At 37.1% G+C, this 9,786-nt stretch overlaps 1 protein-coding gene across 1 annotated transcript in view; it reads left to right on the top strand.

Moving 5' to 3' along the window:
* Positions 1-9,786, top strand: part of ADAMTS19 (ADAM metallopeptidase with thrombospondin type 1 motif, 19) — a 293,732-nt gene that overhangs the window by 1,533 nt on the left and 282,413 nt on the right. The window lies entirely within an intron of this gene.

The raw sequence follows: 9,786 nt of genomic DNA, 5'->3' as shown, positions 1-9,786 counted from the left end.
CTCTATTTTCCCCTGCTGCTCCTCTCCTTGCCCCATAGATCAGGCTGATTTGCATGCACCTTCTCCCCTTTCAGTGTGCTCCTTTTGAGCTTCGCCCTAGACTGCACCCCCAGGTGTCTACATCGTTTGCCTCCCATGGAACATCTCCAGGGCAGTTATGTAAATCCGACGTCTAATTGGATGGATAAATGGCTTCTCCTTCCAGATGGTTATGTGTCTTTCGAAACTACATGAAACTGTGCCTTTTTGTAACTTCTTCCCAATGGTTCTTCTTTCTGTTCTCCAGGGTTTTCTGAAATAAGGGCACTACGTGATGCCTTTTAGAAACTCAAAAGACAACTAGTCGGCTCACTGATGAATCTCCTCCGTGTTTGCACAGCACTCTCTGTTCCTCATCTGTTATCTTAGAGCTTTTTCATAACCTACTTCAAAGTTGTAAGAACAATTCTATAGGGAATTACTCTGACAGTTGTCTAGAATTTAAACACATCCAGAGCCATACTGGACACCTGTTCACTGTTTTTGTGAAAGATAGGAGTTGGGAGGGAGTCAATTGAGAGACTGGAGCTGTTGAGTAATGGGTGACATTATCATCCAATCCGTGTTCAAAGGGTTATGGTTCTGTGATTTACATTTCATTTGACAGTAGTTTCTTTTCTTCTTTCCACTCTTTGGAGGAAAGGAGCAAGGTGGAGAGCCTTGTTAAATGGCCTGTTGGGATGGAAAGTAAAAGCCATTTGCTCTGTCAATGCAGAACGTCATTTGATTTTTCTCCCTCTGTCATGATTCAGGGTTTAGGACAAGCTTCTATAAGTTGTCCTGTGTGTGTGTGTGTGTGTGTGTGTGTGTGTGTGTGTGTGTGGTCAAATATGCATAACATAAAATTTACTATTTTAACCGTTTTTAGATGTACAGGTACATGGCATTAAGTACATTCACATTGTTGTGCAACACCACCATGTCCTTTATGGTTGCTCCCACCACCATGGGCTTAGTATTAATTGGTTTAAGACAAAACTCATAAAATATCAAAAATGTCCTTGTGATTTGTGGCTTCATTTTGCTCTTCATAGTGAGCCACTGAGAAATCCACAGGAACTTGCATGGAAGCAAACTGCTCATTTGGAGAAAATCCAACAGCAGTGGATAGCAGAAAATAATCAGCACAGTCACAGCCACCCAAACCTACCACCCGCCCCCCACCCCTGAACCAAGATCCCATAGTCAAATGATGTACACTGTTGGACAGTGCTCATAATGATGAATATTCAAATATGGGCATTTTTAGGCTTAAGTGAAAAAAATTGGCATGGAAAAATTACATGTAAAGCTTTTATTAAAAGGTTTTCTGTGGAACTGATGTTTGAAGATTTCACTGGGGAAAACGTTTTGTGGAGATTTCATTGTCCACTAGCTTTTGGCTGGGGATTAAATAATCACATATAGAAAGTTCCTGGTGTGGTAGGAGCAATGGGGGATAAAGAATTTCACTGTGTTGAAATGTGCACTTTTGGTCAGATTTTCCAAATGACCTATTCCTTCTCTCTGTACTTAAGGAAGCAAAGTTAGAATTATAAGTAGGTTTTTCATAGACTGAATAGGAGTTTGACATACCTCCCTGTTTATCATGTTGGACTTTTACTCACTTTTCCTATTAGCTACATATGTATATGTTCTGAACTGGGAAGTCTTTGTTATTGAGGAAAACTACCATTGCCAGCAATACAGTGTAGGAGTTAGGTTTTCAGTAAAAAGTTAAGCAAATAGCCAAGAAGGGTGGGTTTGTTACTCTAGACTCTAATATGCCAGCCCTTTTCCCTTATGAGCTGGTGGATAAGGAAAGAGAGAGTTGTTATCTGTACTCTGGAAGAGATTTGTTCCCTGATGATTGACAAGCTCCTTATCTCTTTAGGCTTCAGTTTCCATAGGTAAAATTAGAGAATTAGATGATTTAATTTAAAAAATCGGATGGTGGGATTAAAATTCTGTTGGATATTTAATGTATTCCAGGTCCCTTGTTTAGGGGATAGAATGTTCTGCCTTTTAGGGGCCCCAGAATTAAGAGAAAGATATCATGTATAAGTGGAAATGACACAGGTAGTCACAAGACAGTGACAGATCAGCACAATGAATCAAATGTTATGCTAAGGTAAAAATGCCCTTGGGAGAGGTGGGGAATGCTTCCCAAAGCAGATGAAGTTTAACTGGATCTTAAACCATGGAGAGGATTTCACCAGGCAGAAAAAAAAGCTGGAGTGTTATAGGTAGAGGGAGGAGACTGAGTGCAGGCATGAAAATACAGGACCTGTCAAGGGAATGATAACGATTATCTCCTATGACTAGGCCAGAAGATGCGATAGAGAGAAATGATCTTAAAATGTCTAGAGATCAAACTTCAAAAGCCTTGTCTGCAAGAATATGGGCTTTTTCTAACTGAATATTCACAAAACTCCTTACCTGTTCCTTTATATCTCAAGAATTCTGTGATCCTGTAATGCTAATGTGAGGAATTATGATACCTTTATATAGAGATGGTGAATCATTTATAAATGCAACTGCCATTAGTTTGCAACAATTATTCTCTTCTCAGGGAAAGCTTTCTTATTGTCAGTTGCAGAGAAGAGGGTATTTCACTAACTGTACCTTCCCTTCCCCTCTCTTGATAGTAAGTTTTGCCTACTGGTACCTGAACTTTTCAATATCTTTTGGATTATGAAATGTTTAAAAGGATCCAAAAGTCTGTAGGAAAGGAAATAGAACATCAGCTATCCAATTAAGTGAACATTTATAAGATTGACCAATTTACTCTCCAGGTACTACGCTAACTTGTGTTATCAAAGGAAAAGTGCCAGAATGGAGATTTTGGATATGGGGCAAGAGCTGCTTCTTCAAAGTTTTTAATCTTTCTGGATATCATATCTGGATCTGTCTCTACATAAAATGTACAAATTATATATGTAGCAATTGATCTGTGAAGCGTTATTATTTCTATTTGTCCTGATTAGTGTATTATTGAATAACAATCTTATTTGAGTCGTATATTTGGTCTTATAAGCATGCAAATATACTACTACTAATCAATTAAACATTTATTGAACAACTCTTATGACTAAGGCCTTTTCCAGATATTGAGAATACAAAAAGAAGATGAAGCAGTCTCGATATATTTCACGGGGCTCTCAACCTAACTTGCCAGTCCCCAATGACAACAGGGAAATACAATAGGTTGAGATGTGTGAAAATACAGGTATACCATGAGTGCTCTGATGGCACTGTCTTGTTCATCTCTTTTCATTTCCAGCACTTTAGTTTTTAGTAGGTACTCAGTAAAAATCACTGAATAATAAAATACAACAGATGAAGTACTTTATGATATTTTAAAATCATCTTAAAAAATTAAAACACACAAAAGCAACAAATTAAATCCCATGAAACTGTGCAACAATTATCTTTGCTCAAAGTTAACACAATTTTTTTTTTCTAAAAACATTCTTATGTTTTTAGAAAACTGGGCCAAAATAAACTAGATTAGTATATACCTGGCCTATGTTTTTTTTAATGGACTACTGACATGGCAGACTACTTAGATTATTTTTTCCATATGATGAAGTGTGGATACTAAAACTAATGCCACCTTTTCCTACTTAAATTAAGAGTTTTATCCAGTAGTCATTTTGGTTAGCTTTTATTACAGAATCTGGAGCCTTCTGTAAATTCAATTATTTTTTATCTTATTTGCACTAAAGTATTCTATGCTGTGGGAAGTTTTAAACAATTAAATATTTTTGTGACTCCCATTTAAATAAGGCACTATATCAGTTAGCAGTGTGAAAGCTGCTGTCAGAGCAGGAATGGATAAAGGGAAATAAACACATAACGAGGAGAACCAGTGGAATCAATCAACATCCAAATGAAAAAATTAAGATTACAGACTGACCTCATATATCTACTTTCTTCATTCAAGCAAAATCTTAGGAATGATAGAAAAGATATTCTAAATAAATATAAAGCAGTATTAGAAGAGAATGTCATCAGGACATCAGATATTTTAAATATCTCCTGAAAGATTGAAACAGTTTGGCTTGGATTAAGGGAAACATATAGTCGTTAGAAAACATCTGTGAATTGCAGGAGCCATGCCAGAAGTGCCGCTGTACATGCAGGGAAAGGCAATGCAGTGAGCAGAAAGGGACCTAGAATAAGAGTAGGATTTGTTTTCTCTGTTATCCCATTCTGTCAAGCACCAGAAGCCACATACATGTCGCTAACACAGGAACAGAGAACAGACGCAGAGCTTACCCAGGCACATGGGTGACACCCAGGAAATAGTCTCTACTCTCAAAAGATGAGCTGTTGGATTCTTGCACAGAGTCAAATGTCCCATCTGTCTCTAACGCAAGGAGAGCTGAGTAAACTGAACTAGTCACAACAGATAGGTGAGCAGGGAAACCAAGAAAAGATGAGCTGACACCCAAGAATATTACATTTTGAAGAAAATAATATAAAAAGAGTCTAAAACTCTTGTTAATTAATACAAGAAGCAAAAAATTAATAAATAGAGTAACAGAAATCTAATGCCCAGAAGAATAAGAGCAGGTATATATTCATGGAAAAAAATAAATAAAAAAAATGGGAACAAACTGCTATCCATAAAAAAACAGATTAGATACAATGGAACTGAAATTATATCTCTGTTAGAATAAAAACTCAATAGATGAGCTGATAGGTAAATTTGTGATATGGAAGATCAAACCCAGAAATTGTCCCAGAACATAATACAATGGCCAAATGAATATATAATAATAATAAGAAGTTGTGAGCCATGAATCATAGGTCTATATCAAACATTTCTCTAATAGGAATGCATTTAAAAAATCAGTATAAAGATTGAATTGTAAAAATACATACAATTATATGCTACCTATCAGTTAGACTTTGGATATGAGGCCAGATGTTACTTCTCTGAGGGTAGAGGGTAGATGAGATAAATGGTGTTCTGGATGATCCTCGCTCAGCATACACCTAAAGCAATTTTCAATACAGGTTTCCGTATTTGGAATTAAAAATAAAGACAAATGGAAAGCAGTTTATGTGTAGAATTCTTGATTTTAAAAATTTTCCTTCTTTATTGTTGTTTCCTTTCAAAATTGTAGTAACATTTTTAAACAAGTTTCTTGTTTTTCCAAAGTTTTCACGGAAACAAAAATGTATTTTGCACTCAGATTTCACTGGCTTTCATATTTAATTATTTAATATTTAAATATTGATTAAATTATACATTTACAGAATGTTGTACCTACCGGTGTTCAGACAAATATGGCTGACTCTTGTCACAGGCTGACTGGTGGAAATGGTTGTGTGCTGTAAGACAAAGGAAGTGTCTGCTAGCTATGAGCATTCAGCATGCTGTATGCCTCAGCGACATATTTTCCAGATGATGTGTGGAGTATTAAGTCAGCGATTCTAGTTGAATTGGTTGATATAACCAAGATTAGTTAGAGAGAGGTTAAGAGACCAGTGATGATAATTGAATTGGTTGATATAACCAAGGTTAGTTGGATAAAGATTAAGAGACCCTTTTTTCAGCGTCAGAAACAAATTTGTCAGAGATGAGACACAAACCTTCAGAGTGAAGGACCAACCACAAAACTCGGCATGACCTAAGAGGGACCCAAATCTAGATACACATTGACAGAATATTAGAAAATCAAAGAGAAAGAGAAAATCCTATGCATTTAATGGAGGAGAGATGATCTACAGTGGGATGTGTGTCAGATTGACTTTAGAGGATTGAATCAGTAATACTGGGTGCCAGAGGATCAGGTAACTTCAGAATTCTGAGGAAGAGTCATCTAAGTCCTGGATTATATGGTCACACAAAATATCATTCAAATCTGAGGCCAAAGTAAAATCATTTTCAAAATTATAAGGACTCAGATGTTACCACACAGAATCTCCAAAAAGATATGCAATGAAAAATCTTCCTCAAATACCTATCCCCTGGTTAGTACTTAGTTTTCCATCCTAGAGGTAACCAGGGTCATCTGCTTATAGTGTCTGATCTGGAGGTAGTTTATGCATAAACAAATATATATACATGTATACACTTACAGTTTTTTAAAAACCCATATTGTTTACACACACACACGGTATTATCACATTTGAATGTGTAAAGAGATTCCCCTTTTGTTTAGTCCTCTTATATCTGATTGCAAGGATCTTTTGTAATCTACCTAATCAGTCTGGTGTTCCTGGATATTTGATTGAATACAATATTTTCCTATTAAGAACAAGGCTAAATATATAGGATTCTGTAGAAATGCTGTTTTGCCTCTAATGTATATCTGTGTTAAAGGGCATGTGTATTGGTAATTTGGAGAGATATTGCTTAATTGTACCCATAGAGATGGTGCTACTTTACAGTCTCAGACCAGGAGAGTAGGAGAGTTTCTCTTTCCCATGTCCTGTTACTGGTACGGACGTTATTATTAAAATTTTTGACCTTTGTGAAATCTAATAGGTGAAAGATGTTATTTATTATTATTATTATTATTTTTGAGACGGAGTCTCACTGTCGCCAGGCTGGATTGCTGTAGTACAATCTCAGCTCACTGCAGCCTCTGCCTCCTGGGTTCAAGCAATTCTTCTGCCTCAGCCTCCCGAGTAGCTGGGACTACAGGCGCCCGCCACCATGCCTGGCTAATTTTTTGTATTTTTAGTAGGGACGGGGTTTCACCGTATTAGCTAGGATGGTCTTGATCTCCTGACCTCGTGATCCACCTGCCTTGGTCTCCCAAAGTACTGAGATTACAGGCGTGAGCCACCGTGCCCGGTCGAAATAACTGGTTTTTAAGTGTACCTACCTTTATGGCATTCTGTGGATTTCCAGTTTGGCATCAGAGTGGCATGAATAATATAGTTATGTGTGAGAGAAGTTTCTGGATTATGAGAGGAGCAATATGTAGATACGTTAGTCTTCATCAAAGGAAGCTACATAGTGAATAAACAGAATTGTGATGCTGATCAAATAAGCTACATTGTACATTAAAAATAAACTAATCATATATTAACCTATGTCTGCATTCTCAGAGAACTGAGACATGGACCAATTTTGTGAGAAGAAATTTTGATTATTTAATAATCAGTAAATAATTGCATGTATTTAAAGTTTGTTAACTGAATCATAAATATAGTATACTTTTAAATAACAAAATTCTTTATAGAGCCTGAAAATATGTTTATGCAACACTAAAACAGAGCACATTTTAATTGAGCTCATGCACAATTGAATGTTTCCACTTATTTGCAATTACATTTTTACCCCAGAGGGTTTTATGTCTTTGTATTTGCAAAATGAAGAAGAATCAGAGGAGTTCCAGGTTCCTGGTAGATGGGATATGTTTTGGAGCAGTGGGAGAACTAGTAGTCCCCCTTGAATTATGATTTGGAGGTTTCCTGAAAGGAAGTTTTAAGATTCCCTTAGCAAACTGAGAACCATAATTTGATGCAGAGTGCATTTAGGGTGCAGCTATAGTGAGCACATCCATCTCATCATTATTCTGATGCCAAGCCCTAGGCTGAGAGAAGTGAGAAAATGGGAGCTTAGCCATTCCAGTGCTACCCAGATATTTTTATAGAATTATTACATGGCGGTATTGGGAAGTACCTTAGGGATTAGATGGTTTAGTGTCTGCCTTTTCCAGAGAGAGAAACTTGACTTCATCTCATAATTAATGTGCATGGATCTGCAATAAATTATTAACTTTTTAGACTCTAACTCAGATGATCAGGGAATGGTGCTGGTGAGCCCAGGCCAGTTTTGGGATTACCAAATGCTTCTGCTTTTCTATTGTTTTCCATTTAAAATAAATGAGATCTAAACATATATATATTTTTTTCTTGAGCACATTCAAAGGATAAACATAAGGATATTTTGCCCTAAACTCTTTTTGTAGTCTACTAGCCTCAGCCTAGCTTTATTTAAAATAAGACCACTTCTGCAGTGAAGCTACATCATCAGCCATTTGACCATGCTCCTTGATGTCCTTTTTCTTCAAGTGTGGTGTGTAGATACCAGGATCAAAATCAGGCGGTGGGGTGTATGGGGGTGTTGGGGGATGTGGTTTGGTGAGGTAGAGGTAGTCTCTATAAAAAATAAGGATTCCAGATTGAATGATAAACCTAAAATATGAATTTAAAAAGAGTCCAAGATAAAAATAAGCCTGGGGTGGTGGCACATGCCTGCAGCCCCAGCTACTCAGGAGGCTAAGGTGGGAGGATCACCTGAACCCACGAATTAGAGGCTGCAGTGAGCTGTGATTGCACCACTGCGCTACACCTGGGTGACAGAATGAGACCCTGTCTCAAAAGAGTGAAAGAAAGACAGAGAAAGAGAGGGATAGGGAGGAAAGGAGGTAGGGAGGAAAAGAAAGGCAGGAAAGAAAGAAAAAGGAAGGAAGGAAGGAAGGGAAGGAAGGCAGGCAAGACCCTGTCTCCAAATAAATGAATAAACAAACAAACAAAAAGAATACAAGGTACTTATTTTTTGAAAAATAAGGTACTTTTAAGTTCAGGGGTACGCATGCGGGTTTGTTAAGTAGGTGAACTTGTGTCATGGGGATTTGTTTTACAGATTATTTCATCACCCAGATATTAAACCTAGTACCCATTAGTTAGTTTTCCTGATCCTTTCTCTCCTCCTACCCTCAACCCTCTAGTAGGCCCCAGTGTCTGTCGTTCCTCTCTCTGTGTCCATGTGTTCTCATAATTTAGCTGCCACTTATAAATGAGAACATGCGGTGTTTGATTTTCTGTTCCTGTGTTAGTTTGCTAAGGATCATGGCCTCTAACCCCATCCAGGTTGCTGCAAAGGACATGATATCATTCTCTTTTGGGGCTGCACAGTATTCTATAGTGTATATATACCACATTTTCTTTATCCAGTCTACCATTGATGGGCATTTAGGTTGATTCCATGCCTTTGCTATTGTGGATAGTGCTGCAATGAACACACACACGTGTGTGTCTTTATAATACAACAATTTATATTCCTTTGGGTACATACCCAGTAATGGGATTGGTGGGTCATATGGGGTATTTCTGCTTTCAGGTATTTGAGAAATCACCACACTATCTTCCACAATGGTTGAACTAACTTAAACTGCCATCAACAGTTTATAAGCATTCTTTTTTCTCCACAACCTTGCTAGGATCTGCTATTTTTTGACTTTTTAATAATAGCCATTCTGGCTAGTGTGAGATGGTATCTCATTATGCAAGCTAAAATTTGAGGACAGCCACTTCAGTGGCTCTGAAAACAACAGAGCTCAAGATTCTTTCCTAATGGATTTGCATCCACTAAACTTCATACCCTAAGGATCTTGCATGAATTTTAATCCTCATATGCTCTTTTTGGAAAGTTCCAGTAACAGTAAAATTAGATACATCCTGTCCTTACTTAATAATATGGTCCCAGAAACTGACTCAGATGCTAGTGAGCTAAAAAGGATTCTATGGATTTAAAATTATTAATCAACACAGTATACATGTGAACTAGTTGGAAGGTAACACAATGGAACATGAATGCCAGCATGAGTGTTTTCCTACTCTTCAAATAAAAAGAAAGCAAAAGTTGAAATCTGCTTCCTCTTCTAGAATCTGGAAATATTAAATAGAAGTAAGTAGTTTCATTCATCAGCCATTTTATCAGTAAAATTGCAGCAGGAGAATTACTCCAGCTGTTTCACAATATTATTGGAGTTATATATTTATATTATATTTCTTAAA

The sequence above is a fragment of the Mandrillus leucophaeus genome, unplaced genomic scaffold (genome assembly GCF_000951045.1).
Source record: "Mandrillus leucophaeus isolate KB7577 unplaced genomic scaffold, Mleu.le_1.0 Scaffold221, whole genome shotgun sequence".
In the NCBI taxonomy this organism is placed as follows: domain Eukaryota; kingdom Metazoa; phylum Chordata; class Mammalia; order Primates; family Cercopithecidae; genus Mandrillus; species Mandrillus leucophaeus.
This window is presented reverse-complemented; position numbering and strand designations above follow the sequence as displayed.